Genomic DNA, 14,797 nt, shown 5'->3' with positions numbered 1-14,797 from the left:
GGGGAAGTCTCTGTTCCCCTTCTTAAACAATGGGACAACATTCGCTAACCTCCAATCTTCTGGTACTATACCAGAGGCCAACGACGACCTGAAGATCAGAGCCAGAGGCTCTGCAATCACTTCTCTTGCCTCCCAGAGAATCCTTGGATAAATCCCATCCGGACCAGGGGATTTATCTATTTTCAGACCCTCCAGAATATCCTGCACATCCTCCTTATCAACTGTAATACTGTCTATTCTCCTCCCCTGCAACCCAGTGTCCTCCTCAGCTATATTCATGTCCCCTTGCGTGAACACCGAAGAGAAATATTGGTTCAATGCTTCACCAATCTCCTCCGGTTCCACACATAACTTCCCTCTGCCATCTATAACTGGCCCTAAACTTGCCCTAACCAACCTTCTGTTCTTGACATACCTATAGAACGCCTTAGGATTCTCTTTAACCCTATCCGCCAAAGTCTTCTCATGTCCCCTTTTAGCCCTTCTAAGCTCGCTCTTCAACTCCCTCTTAGCCAATCTAAAGCTTTCTAGTGCACTACCCGAGTGCTCACGTCTCATCCGAACATAAGCCTCCTTTTTCTTTTTAACCAACAAAGAAACTTTTTTGGTGCACCACGGTTCCCTAGCCCTACCAATTCCTCCTTGCCTGACAGGGACATACCTATCACAGACTCGCAGTAGCTGCTCCTTGAAAAAACTCCACATGTCGGACGTTCCCAGTCCCTGTAATCTCCTAGTCCAACCTATGTTTCCTAATTCTCTCCTAATAGCCTCATAATTACCCTTCCCCCAGCTAAAACCACTGGCCCGAGGTTCATGCCTATCCCTTTCCATCACTAAGGTGAACGTAACCGAATTGTGGTCACTATCACCAAAATGCACACCAACTTCCAAGTCTAGCACCTGGTCTGGCTCATTTCCCAGCACCAGATCCAATATAGCCTCACCTCTAGTTGGCCTGTCTACATACTGAGTCAAAAAACCTTCCTGCACGCTTTGAACAAAAACTGACCCCTCTAACGAGCTAGAGCTATAACAATTCCAGTCAATATTAGTCAAGTTAAAATCCCCCATAACAATTGCCCTATTACTTTCACTCCTAAGCAGGATTGACTCCGCAATCCTTTCCTCAACCTCTCTAGAACTTTTAGGAGGTCTATAAAAGACTCCCAACAGGGTGACCTCTCCTCTCCTATTTCTAATCTCCGCCCATACTACCTCAACAGATAAGTCCTCATCAAACCTCCTCTCTGACACTGTGATACAATCTCTGACCAATAATGCTACCCCTCCCCCTCTTCTACCTCCTTCCCTACTACTATTCATATCACATACCCTGCAGCCTCTCGTTTGTTCAAATCATTCGCCATGTACCAAATTCTCTTGAACTGTCAATAGCTGTTCCCAATCATTACTTTGTTGTCTTCATCACTACAAATCTCCATCCATATTGCTTCTACTATTCCCCTTCTGCTCCCTACTAATGCTATTTCCCCACCTATCTGAACAGATTAATCATTGTCAGACATTCTATTCCTTCCTATGTTAATGCCAGCTGTATGTTTTTGTATATTTTCATCTACAACTATGCTTCAACAATGGCAAAAAGTCAATATTTCTACAAGCTGCAAATATCTGTAATTCCTAAAGTTTCTTTTGAATGCTCTTTGTCTTAATGTAAAAGCATTTGCTTTTTGAATACCATGTAATTTCCATTAGAACCATTCATTTAATGTGAATTTTTGGGTGTCACCTCCCCCTCCTTCTCCATCAATAAAAATATAAATCCTTCCCCATCAAATCTAATTGAAAAGAAACATAATTATGTTCATATTTTATTTCAATGCCTTTTTCTCAACAAAGCTCCCAGTCGTTTACAAAGCAAATTCCCTCCTAGACAAAGCAAGGTGGAAGACTCACACTGTGGGGCCGATTTTACCAAATCGGGACTAAGTGCTGGGCGTGGCCGTAAATCAGACCCGCGCCCGGCAGCCGCGCTCCAACGCCCCCATACGCCTTTTTTCGGTGCGGGTCTAGTGGGCGGGGCCTAGTGCATTTGCATCTGTTGGAGCGCCGAACAATGCACCCGGGCACAAAACAAAAAGCAGAGAGCGGAAAGAGCCTCTCTGCCGTTCATCCTCTGGTTGGGGGGAGGGATATGGGAGGGGGTGTGACTTATCATTCCCTGGGGGAGGGGGGGGAGAGGGGGTGTGACGTCTCATCCTCTGGTCGGGGGGGTTCCGCTGCCTGTCTGTGGCCGATCCCTCCTGGCACCATCACTGGTACACTATCAGCCACAGATTACTCTTCCCTGCAGGTGCGAGAGAGCGGGAGAGATGGCTGTGGCTGGTAGTGTACCAGTGAATGATCCGTCACACCCCCTCCCATCCCCCAGGGGATGATACGTCACACCCCCTCCCCACCCCCCCAGGGGATGATACGTCACACCCCCTCCCCACCCCCCCAGGGGATGATATGTCACACCCCCTCCCCCCAAGGGGATGATAAGTCATACCCCCTCCCCTCCCACCCACCCCCCCCAAAAGGGCGATGCGGGCCTGCCCCCTCTCCTCATCTCCCCTCCGCCCCCCCCCCCCCCCCCCAACCAGAGTTCCAGTTGGCCCGCCCCCTCTCCTCCGGCAGACGCCAGCAGACCTGTATGAAGCCCAGTCACTTCAGCCATGGCTCGAAGTCAGTGTCCTGGAACGTGCTGCAGGCTGTCGAAGGACTGAAGGTGAGCGGGAAGGGTGGTGGAGGGAGACCACGATCGAGGTAGGTTAGGGGTGTGCTCTGCCGGGGAGGCCTGCCTCCAAGAGGGGTCCGATCCCGGGGTGGGGGGGTGTCCGCGAAGAGTGGGCCTCGGCGATTCCCCTGCCGAATTAAAGTACAAGTTGGACTTTTATTTATCAGGTCGGTAAAGGCGCGGACGCGAATTGGGCCGAACGCTGGTATTGATGGTAAAGTTGGGCGCGCGCTTCATTATGCCGTTTAAATGCATGCAAAGGTGCGATTGGCCTTGGGTCGGGTCTGGACGGCGTTTTAGGCCCGACGCCCAACTTTACCACGATTTCGCGCCCGAAAACGGGCACAAAATTTTGGTAAAATCGGGCTCTGTATCTTACGTGAGATGAATCTGTAAAATCATTTGTAAAGGAATGAATTTCAGATTTAGAACATAAGAACATAAGAAATAGGAGCAGGAGTAGGCCATCTAGCCCCTCGAGCCTGCCCCGCCATTCAATAAGATCATGGCTGATCTGACGTGGATCAGTACCACTTACCCGCCTGATCCCCATAACCCTTAATTCCCTTACCGATCAGGAATCCATCCATCCGCGCTTTAAACATATTCAGCGAGGTAGCCTCCACCACCTTAGTGGGCAGAGAATTCCAGAGATTCACCACCCTCTGGGAGAAGAAGTTCCTCCTCAACTCTGTCTTAAACCGACCCCCCTTTATTTTGAGGCTGTGTCCTCTAGTTTTAACTTCCTTACTAAGTGGAAAGAATCTCTCCGCCTCCACCCTATCCAGCCCCCGCATTATCTTATAAGTCTCCATAAGATCCCCCCTCATCCTTCTAAACTCCAACGAGTACAAACCCAATCTCCTCAGCCTCTCCTCATAATCCAAACCCCTCATCTCCGGTATCAACCTGGTGAACCTTCTCTGCACTCCCTCCAATGCCAATATATCCTTCCTCATATAAGGGGACCAATACTGCACACAGTATTCCAGCTGCGGCCTCACCAATGCCCTGTACAGGTGCATCAAGACATCCCTGCTTTTATATTCTATCCCCCTCGCAATATAGGCCAACATCCCATTTGCCTTCTTGATCACCTGTTGTACCTGCAGACTGGGCTTTTGCGTCTCATGCACAAGGACCCCCAGGTCCCTTTGCACGGTAGCATGTTTTAATTTGTTTCCATTGAGATAGTAATCCCATTTGTTATTATTTCCTCCAAAGTGTATAACCTCGCATTTCTCAACGTTATACTCCATTTGCCATATCCTCGCCCACTCACTCAGCCTGTCCAAGTCTCTCTGCAGATCTTCTCCGTCCTCCACACGATTCACTTTTCCACTTATCTTTGTGTTTCATTTGATTTGTTCCAACTTACATCTCATGACCTTTCTCTTTCCTCGATCGCATTTTGTATGTGTAAAGAGTGGTTATTGGATGTTTTTTGGAATGGACAAAGGCTTGTAGTGGGATTCCTCAGGGGTCAGCATTGGACACTTACTCTTCCTGATTTATTAATGACATTGATTGTGGTGTGCAGGGCATGATTTCAAAATTTGCAAATTATACGAAGCCTGGAAGCATTGTGAACTGTGAGGATAGTGCAGGACACAGACAGGTTGGTGGAATGTGCAGTCAAGTGGTAGAGAAATGTAATGCAGAGAAGTGTGAACAGATTTACTTTGATAGGAAGAACATATTGGTAGGAAAGACAATTGCCATAATTTTGCGTCCAAGTTCGCCCTGAGTGTAAATAGCACATGGGCACAAAATATTGTGAGACTTGGAAAATGAGAATCTCGGCAGTGAGATCTTGTTTTCCAATTGTTCCTCCCCCCTGCCGGTGACCACACTTGCTGGGTGAGAACCTTATTTAAATAAATTCTAAACTACTTAAAAGTCTTCCCACCATCTGTTCCCCCCCAAGGTTGGGGTCTCCCCCCTCACCCGTGTGACAAGTTTTTATAAAATGGAAACCATTTATAAAAGGGGGGGGAGCGGGGGGGGAGGGGGGGGGGGGGGAACATAACCGGGCAGTCTCCACAGGTGGTGAAGGTGGTGAAGAAGAAGGCATATGGCATGCTTGCCTTTACAGGGCGGGGCATAGAGTATAAAAGTTGGGGTCTGATGTTGCAGCTGTACAGAACGTTGGTTTGGCCACATTTGGAATACTGCGTCCAGTTCTGGTCGCCACACTACCAGAAGGACGTGGAGGCTTTGGACAGAGTACAGAGGAGGTTTACCAGGATGTTACCTGGTATGGAGGGGCTTAGTTATGAGGAGAGATTGGGTAAACTGGGGTTGTTCTCCCTGGAAAGACGGAGGATGAGGGGAGACTTAATAGAGGTGTATAAAATTATGAAAGTCATAGATAGGGTGAACGGTGGGAAGCTTTTCCCCAGGTCGGTGGTGATGTTCACGAGGGGTCATAGGTTCAAGGTGAAGCGGGGGAGGTTTAACACAGATATCAGACAGACATATTTTACACAGAGGGTGGTGGGGGCCTGGAATGCGCTGCCAGGCAAGGTGGTGGAGGCGGACACACTGGGAACGTTTAAGACTTATCTAGATAGCCATATGAACGGAGTGGGAATGGAGGGATACAAAAGAATGGTCTAGTTTGGACCAGGGAGCGGCGCGGGCTTGGAGGGCCGAAGGGCCTGTTCCTGTGCTGTATTGTTCTTTGTTCTTTGTCACTGCCCCTGGCACCATGGGTCCCCTCTCTGGAACTTCCTTATTGGTTGGGGGCTTTCCCATCTGAGTGTTAGTTGGGGTCCCCAGTGTATGTGGAAGTGTTGGGGGGGGCAGTTTCTGTGGCAGAGGGGTTGCCTGTGTCTGGGGGGGATGTTCCCTTTCTAAGTGTGGGAGTGGGGTGCAGTATCTGTGGCCTGGGTGTGGGGTGTGGGGTGGGGTGTGGGGGGGGGGGTGTGTGGGGAGGGCTGTGGGGGGGGGTGTGGGGTGGTGTGGGGTGTGGGGGGTGTGGGGTGGGGGGGGTGGAGGGAGGTGGGGTGGGGGGGGTGCCTGTGTCTGTGGTGGGGGGGATGCTGTGTGTGTGTGTGTGGGAGATGCCTGTGTCTGTGGGGTGAGTGTTCCCTTTGTGAGTGAGGTGCGGTGCAGTGTCTGTGTGGGGTGTGCTGTGTGGGAGGGGATGCTGTGTGTGTGTGTGTGTGGGGGGGGGGGTGCCTGTGTCTGTGGGGAGTGGGAGTTCCCATTGTGAGTGTAGTGGGGTGCCTGTATCTGTGGGGGATGTGCTGTGTGGGAGGGGGGCTGCAGTGTCTGTGGGAGGGGGTGTGCTGTGTGGGGAGGTGCCTGTGTCTGTGAGGGGTGTGCTGTGTGTGTGTGTGTGGGCGGGAAGGGGGGGGGGGTGGTTGCCTGTGTCTGTGAGGGGCTGTAACCCTTGTGTATGTGGGGGAGTGGGATTCTGTGTTTCCTACTGGAAATCAGGGTGCCCTTTAAAAAGGGATTCTCAGTTGCCATCTTTTTCTGGCCCTGCCCCGTGATGGTGTGAGGCACGTCTGCAAATTATTTCTGGATTATCTGGTGAGAAAACCCAGCTGTTCGGTTGGGGAGCTGCACCTCAGGAATCAATTGAGTAAATATTTTCTGAACTGCGTCTAATGTAATTGTGTCCTTTCTTAAGTGAGGAAACCAAAACTGTACATAGTTCTCCAGATAGCAGTCTCATTAAAACCCCATGAATTGGAGCAAACTTTTGCTAATTTTATCCAAGATTCCCCTTGCAATAAACCCCAACATTCCACTTGCCTTCTTAATCACTTGCTTCACTCGCATATAAACTTGTGATTCAAGAGGGTAGAATGGGAGGGGGAGGGGGAGGAGGAGGGGGGGGGAGGGGAGGGGGGGAGGAGGAGGGGGGAGGGGGAGGGAGGGAGGGGGAGGGGGGAGGGGGAGGGGGAGGAGGAGGGGGGAGGGAGAGGGGGGAGGGGGAGGGGGAGGGGGAGAGGGAGGGGGGAGGGGGGAGGGGGAGGGGGGAGGGGAGGGGGAGGGGGAGGGAGGAGGGGGAGGGGGGAGGAGGGGGAGAGGGAGGAGGGGGGGCGGAGGAGGGGGGGAGGAGGGGGGAAGAGGGAGGGGGGGCGGTGGTGGGAAGTGGGGAGAAGTGGTTTACAGGCAAGGTAAAGTAGGAAGCACCCGTGCTCCTTCCATCCCACAAGTATCAGCTTTGCTAAGCGCCCAATATCCATTAGAGTGTTCAGACACCTGAGCCCCAGGGAAAGCATTGATTTACAACTCTGGCTCTCTAATCTCTTTAATTGCATGGTGCTTGTTTACAGAAGATAACAAAGTTTAAAGTGCTTTCAGTTTCTGTTATTCTAATTCTAATGAATGAATTACTTGTTTCTAATGCTTCTTCAAAATCACAAAATGGCAGATGTTGCAATAGGGAGGTACCACAGAAAGGGGCCAATATCCTCAAGGAGTGGAGCAGCATGTTGCAGAGAGAATGGTCCCTTAGAAATACTGAATGGGGAGGGAAGTGAAAGAATGGTTTGGCAGTGGCATCATCTGGAGGTGGAAAAAGTAGCAGAGGATGATCCTTTGAATGTGGAGGTTGCTGGAATGGTAGGTGAGCAAAGGCCCTCATTGTCCTGAGAGGGAGAAGAATGTGTGTGAGCAGACGTGTGGGAAATGGCCAAGGGCCTCGTCAATCAAGGTGGATAATAATCCTTGGTTGAGTGAGAAGAAAGACATCTCGGAATTCCTGGTATAGAAGGTGGCATCATCAAAACAGATAAGAAGGAAGCATAGCAACCAGGAGAATGGATGTAGCATGGGAAAAGTGGAGTCAATGGAACTATGGGAGTTAGTGGGTTTATAGTCAATGTTGACCAGAAGTAGAAACATAAGTAGAGGAAAGGCAACTTGGACCATTCCCTCTGCAAGTTCAACCTCCAACGTCCTCTCGTCTAAGTTTCAGAATTGGGCCATGTACATGTAAGGGAAGGGTGGAAATTGGAAGTTAAATCAAATTTTCCAGTTCAGGGTAAAAGCAGAAAATGGCACTAATATAGCCACAAATGTCCCACAAAACAAGGTGAGGGAGTTGACCTCTGCTGCGTTAAAGAATGTTCCAAATAATTTGGAGAAGTCATGCATAGCTGGGACCCAAAAGGGTTCCCATCGGAACATGTTAATTGGAGGAAGTGAGAGGAGCTAAAGGCAATGTTAATCGATAGGAATGCAATTTCAGCTCCATCAAATGTGGCGAGTGCACATTTCCAACAAAGGACTCATAGGTACCCATTGCATACTTGAAAAACAGACACAGCACAAACCAATTTTCAGAATAGCGACTCTAGGCTAGAGGAGAAGAATCGGGAATATTGATAAATAGTCCACTTAAGCCAGAAGTACAGTATATAGTGCAAGCAAGGTAACTGATTCTTTGGAATAGGTAGCTCGAAGGTCCATGCACAAATCCCCAGAGGTAATAAGTCTGTACACAGAAGTGACAGGGCCTCACTTGGAGTGATGTTTATGAGTCTGCTCACCATAAAAATAACAAGAATATATGTGCATTAGTGGCAACGCACAAAGGGACAATCAAATTTAGGGGTGGAGGAGACATTATTTCAACAAAGTTTGATTTGAACAGCCTTCGGATACAACAAATATTTGAAAACAAGAACATGACATTCAATAGGCTTATACCCCATAGCTACACTTTCAATTTAGTAGTTGGTTTGTTCAAGAAACGATCTCAAAGGGTTTGCATGGGCAACACGGTGGCACAGTGGTTAGCACTACTGCTTCACAGCGCCAGGGACCTGGGTTCGATTCCCGGCTTGGGTCACTGTCTGTGTGGAGTTTGCACTTTCTCCCCATGTCTGCATGGGTTTCTCCGGGCACTCCGGTTTCCTCCCACAATCCAAAGATGTGCGGGTTAGGTTGATTGGCCATGCTAAATTGCCCCTTAGCGTCAGGGGCACTAGCTAGGGTAAATGCATGGGTTGTTATGGGGATAGGGCCTGGGTGGGATTGTGGTCGGTGCAGATTGATGGGCCAAATGACCTCCTTTTGCACTGTAGAATTCTATGATTCTATGAATGAAAATTCAGTGCAGTGCACGAGGAAGCCAGGGATTTGATCCCAAATGATACAGACATCAAAATTAAAATTTGGAAGGACCAGGCAGTGCAGTGAATTTCCTTTTATCTTTCAGTTATCAACTTTAATCCAAGGCAGACTGCAAATATTGAAGACTCCTCTCATTATTGGCTATTTAAGGTCAATTTGGGAAGTATAAACGCAATCCAAAATGTCTGTGATCCCATAGTGCCAATTATTGTAAAACTATCAGTCTCATCCAGGTAGATTTAAAGTTTATTGATCAATGTGAAGCAGCAGTGCTAACCACTGTGCCACCCGTGCTGCCCATTCAAACCCTTTGAGATCATTTCTTGAACAGACCAACTACTAAATTGTAAGTGTAGCTATGGGGTATAAGCATATTGAATGTCATGTTCTTGTTTTCAAATATTTGTTGTATCCAAAGGCTGTTCAAATCAAATTTTGTTGAAATAATGTCTCCTCCACCCCTAAATTTGATTGTCCCTTTGTGCATTGCCACTAATGCACATATATTCTTGTTATTTTTATGGTGAGCAGACTCATAAACATCACTCCAAGTGAGGCCCTGTCACTTCTGTGTACAGACTTATTACCTCTGAGGATTTGTGCATGGACCTTCTAGCTACCTATTCCAAAGAATCAGTTACCTTGCTTGCACTATATACTGTACTTCTGGCTTAAGTGGACACTGCAATGAAGTTACTGTGAAAATCCCCTAGTCACTACACTCTGGTACCTGTTTGGGTATACTGAGGAAGAATTTAGCATGGCCAACGCACCAACCAGCATGTCTTTCGTACTGTGGGAGGAAACCAGAACACCCGGAGGAAACTCACGCAGACACAGGGGAATGTGCAGACTCCGCACAGACAGTGACCCAAGCCAGGAATTGAACCCGGGTCCGTGGCACTGTGAAGCAACAGTGCTAACTACTGTGCCACCCAGTAAAGTGATGCGGTTCAGAGCTTTATCTTACCTCACTCAACGGATCAAATCAGAGAGTGCATAATGCAAAGATGAAGTGTGTCAAACTATATTACCGCTTTTTCCTCATAGAATCTCATAGAAACCCTACAGTACAGAAGGAGGCCATTCAGCCCATTGAGTCTGCACCGACAACAATCCCACCCAGGCTCTATCCACGTCACCCCACATATATCTGTTAATCCCTCTAACCTACGCATCCCGGGACACTAAGGGCAATTTAGCATGGCCAATCAACTAACCTGCACATTTTTGGAGTGTGGGAGGAAATCGGAGCACCCGGACGAAACCCATGCGGACATGGGGAGAATGTGCAAACTCCACACAGACAGTGATCCAAGCCGGGAATCGAACCCAGCTCCCTGGCGCTGTGAGGCAGCAGTGCTAACCACTGTGCCACCGTGCCACCCATCGCTTACTGTTATTTTTTACTGTCAAGCTTCAAGATTGGATAGGCTTGTTTTTATCTTTGAGATAGAAGATATTGGGGAAAGATTTAGTTAGATTTAGAAGTACATAACATAATGAGGGTGCCTTGACAGAATGGATATAGAAGGACCTAATTCTAAAAGCAAAGGAGTCACCAGGGGTCATAGATTAATGGTGATAGACTGAAGGATTAGAGGTGGGTTGAGGGGGAGTTATTTTAACCGGAGAGTGGGGGTAGGTGGGGTGGGAGGTTGGGGGTGATAGGGGTAGTGGAGGTGGGTTAGAGGCAGAAAGCTTCTAAAGCATGCAGTGCATGGTTATCCATTAGAAGTACCATGATCTATGGGCTATTGCCAAGGGTTGAAAATGAATCACTTTCAGATGTCTTATATCTGTTGGGCTGATTGGTCACCTCCTCTGCTATTATTTTCTATAAATCTAAAGCTAACGTCTTCACTTCATCCAATGAGAGCCTCAGAAGGACCATTCGTATTAGTTAAATAAGACATCCAAATAATTCTGCCAATGACTTACGAAATGAGGATGCAGAATCTTGTCCATTTGAACTAGGCTCATTTGATATTTCATTGGTTCCTGGAAGTTTCACAAGTTTGACTTTTGTTGTGGCTACCTAGGATTTGAAATCGATCTTCTTGACAATACCACACTTAACAAAAATGCCAAATGTTACATGTGAAAACTGTTAATTCAATGTAATTCATTGGCACTCTGGGACATTAGGAGGATATAAAGCACTATGCAAGAATGCAAGTCTTTTAATGATGGTTTTCTCATCATTTTCAACATCTAGGAGTGAGATGGTGGGCAGCTGGTCATGAGGAGGTATGCAAGAGCTGGTATTGGGGTAACTCTCCCTCCCTGTGTGAGGAGTGTTTGCATTCCAATGATTAGATGAGATTGTAAACTCATGAGGCATTATATATGCTTCTCTATCTCCCTCTGTTTTATTGCATACAAGTTCAAAAGCTTAGTGCACTGTGCCACTCTGATGCTCCTACACTAGATACAATTTCAGAACTACACCTCATTTTATTACAATGGCGTGTATGAAAGATAGGACCATTGAGATGCAGTTGTCATGGGGAAAACTACAGGCTTGATTCACTTAAATCACATATTTTAAATGAACATCGTGTGGAACATCTTTGAATGCCACCAAACTAATCTTCTAAGTTAAATGTAACATGATTTTGCAGTGAGGTATCATTACATTGGAAAACACATCACAGCCTATTTTATGAATAATTTCAAAATCCATCTGCTCATGGACAGATGGGGTCAGCATAAAACAACTTCAGTTTCTTTCTCTCCTGTTCAAAACGCTTATTTGATTGGAAACATACAAAGGTGCAATCTTTTATCTCATAAGATGATGATTTCCACCATGGTGGCAAAATCTATGTTAGGCATTGCCTGGTGTGGTTCAGCAGCCCCTGACATGGTGGTCTATATAGCATCTTCTGCAGAAAAAGCAGGGGCCTGTTAAAGTACATGATTTTTAGGGCCCTCTTCTCGGCTAACTGATCTTTCGGTTTGTGTTCACTTCTTCCAGTGCCCTTCCAAGCAGTCAGTCTGGTCACGGCCACCAGCGACTACACCATAAACCATTCTCCAGTCCAAAAAATATTCATTATGATTGCTCTCTGATTCCTGTCACTCAGCCAATTGCCTATCCATGTTGCTACAACCTATTTTATTCTATGAACTCTAACTTTGTTCATTAGTCTGTATTAGTCTATACATTACATAAGTAGCTTCACACTTATTAACACTGTTACCACATCAAAAAGTCTCCCAGTTGTCAGTATTAATGTCTGCCATCTTCATATCTTGCTTACAGATGACCTTGTAAAGGAGCTATAGGAGTCTAAGAGGTTATGCCCCAATGGTCAGTTCAACAGACAGAACATCATTAAGTATATGGCCTTGACCCATTCAATGAACATTGCCAAGCCTGTGCAGATGTCATTGGCTTTAACAATGACCATATACAGGTAGCATGAGCACACTCCAGAAGAATTGAGTCGGTGATCTTGTCTTTGAAGAGATGCTAAGGATATGCCTGAGACAATGAAGATGGAAACTGTTCAACCTTTTCACTTGCCTAGTATATATTGTACAGGTCTGACCACTGTAGAGGAATATGTTGAGGACACAGGGTCAGTAGGTTTGCAGTTTAGAGTTCTCACTCTGGTTGCTATTGTTTCACACTCTCTTGCTCAGCTTGGATACAACAGCTTTTGCACGGGCGACACGGAGGCACAGTGGTTAGTAATGCTGTCTCACAGCACCAGGGAGCCGGGTTCAATCCCAGCCTTGGGTCACTGTCTGTGTGGAATCATCATAGAATCCCTACAGTGCAGAAGGAGGCTCTTTGGCCCTTCGAGTCTGTACTGACTACAATCCCACCCAGGCCCTATTCCAAGCCGTAACCCCACACATTTACCCTAGCTAATCCCCCGACACTCGGGTCAATTTTAGCATGGCCAATCAACCTAACCCGCACATCTTTGGACTGTGGGAGGAAACCGGAGCACCCGGAGGAAACCCATGTAGACACAGGGAGGACATGCAACTCCACACAGACAGTGACTCAAGCCGGGAATCGAACCCGGGTCCCTGGTGTTGTGAGATAGCAGTGCTAACCACAGTGCCACCCGTGGAGTTTGCATATTCTCCCGGTGTCTGCATGGGTTTCCTCCGGGTGCTCTAGTTTCCTCCCACAGTCCAAAGATGTGCAGGTTAGGTTGATCGGCCATGCTAAATTTATCCTAGTGTCAGGGGGATTAACAGGGTAAATATGTTGGGTTATGGGAATGGTGGGATTGTGGTCAGTGCAGCCTCGATGGGTTGAATGGCCTCCTTATGCACTGTAGGGATTCTACTGCTGTAGAACATTCTTCCAAACATACCCTATGAATACCTGTCTCTTTCTGCACGTCCACAATCACAAGCCTATTTGATTTTTTAAAAATTTAATTGGTGGGACATGGGTATCACAGGCTGGCCAGCATTTATTGCCCTTCCCCAGTTGTCCTTTTTCCAAGGGCAGTTGAGAGTCAACCACATTGTTGTGACTCTGGTGTCACATGTGGGCCAGGTCAGGCCAGGTAAGAATGGCAGATTTCCTTCCTTAAAGGACATTAGAGAACCAGATGGGCTTTTCCAACAATCAACAATGATTTCATGGTCATCAGTAGATTCTTAATTCCGGATATTTTTATTGAATTCAAATTCCATCAGCTGCTTTGGCGAAATTTGAACCCGGGTCCCCGGAACATTAGTTGAGTTTCTGGATTAATAATCTAACGATATTACCACTAAGCCATCAACTCTATATTTCTTGCACCTCTGGTAAACTTGTTCCTCTGCATCTTCCCCAATAGTTTGTGGAATATAGTCTACACTAAGTAAATAATTGTACTTTTTTGTTCTTTAACTCCAGCCAATTAGAGTCTGCCCTTGGCCCCATTGAGACATCTTCGCTCTCCTTAATCAATAACCCTATCCTTGCTTTCCTTTCCTATCATTTCTGACCACCTTGTATCTAGGAATATTTCATATCCTGTCATGCCCATCCTTGAATCAGATCTCAGTTATTACCACATCATCATATTTTCATGTGGTTATCTGCACCTTACTATTTCCTACTCTAATACCATCTGTCTCTCAGAATATCCTGTACCTATTCCTCTCTAGTAATACCTCCTGGTACCCACATTCTTCCAAACATACCCTATGAATTAGCCAAACTAGCATAAATCCTCCCCAATAGCACTAGCAAATTGCTTCACCAGGAAATTGGTCCCAGTTGTGTTTTGATACAACCCATTCATTCTGTTCATCTCCCCCCAAAACTGGTCCCAATATCCCAGCAATTCAAAGTTATCCCTTCCTCCACCATTCATTTATTTGCTCTATTCTCCTATATCTATATTCATTGCACGTTAGGTTCCTAACTAGCTCCTAAATAAGACTGCAGAACCATGTTTTTGGAAACTATGTTTTTGGAAACAATATGTACCATGAGTACTGGCTGGTTACCCTCCACTCCCCTCCCACCAATGCCCCCCCTCCCCTCTTCCCTACCCCTTTGGGTCCTGTAGCTGCTCAGTGAAGTCTTTGACCCCAGCACCCAGGAGACACACACCACCGTAGATTCATGTCTGAGACTACATGAATTTGGTTCTGGCGATACTCCCCAAATGAACCATCCTGTTCATCAGTATTTAGAACTGAATACTGGTTGGAGGGTGAGATGTATTCAAAGGACTCCTGCAATTTCTATCTGTTTCTTCTTGACTGGCTGATGGAACCCATTCACTCTCTTCCAGTACACCATTAAGCTACAGGGTGACTAATCAATAAATGTGCACTCCACAATGCTCTCAACCTCGCAAATGTGCCCCAGGGATGCTAACTGCTGCTCAAACTCCGAAACGCAGAGTTCAAGCTGCTGCAGCTGATGAACTTCCCACATGAATGAGACATGTTGAGACTTCCTACATGTTGAGAAAAGCATGGATGTTA

The 14,797-nt window shown here is 47.0% G+C and overlaps 1 protein-coding gene across 2 annotated transcripts in view; it reads right to left on the bottom strand.

Annotated features, from left to right (window-relative positions):
• Positions 1-14,797, bottom strand: part of gpc6a (glypican 6a) — a 1,457,751-nt gene that overhangs the window by 476,240 nt on the left and 966,714 nt on the right. The window lies entirely within an intron of this gene.

Source organism: Mustelus asterias, chromosome 10 (assembly GCF_964213995.1).
Source record: "Mustelus asterias chromosome 10, sMusAst1.hap1.1, whole genome shotgun sequence".
NCBI lineage: Eukaryota > Metazoa > Chordata > Chondrichthyes > Carcharhiniformes > Triakidae > Mustelus > Mustelus asterias.
The sequence above is the reverse complement of the archived record's forward strand: the minus strand, read 5'-3'. Positions and strand labels throughout refer to the sequence as shown.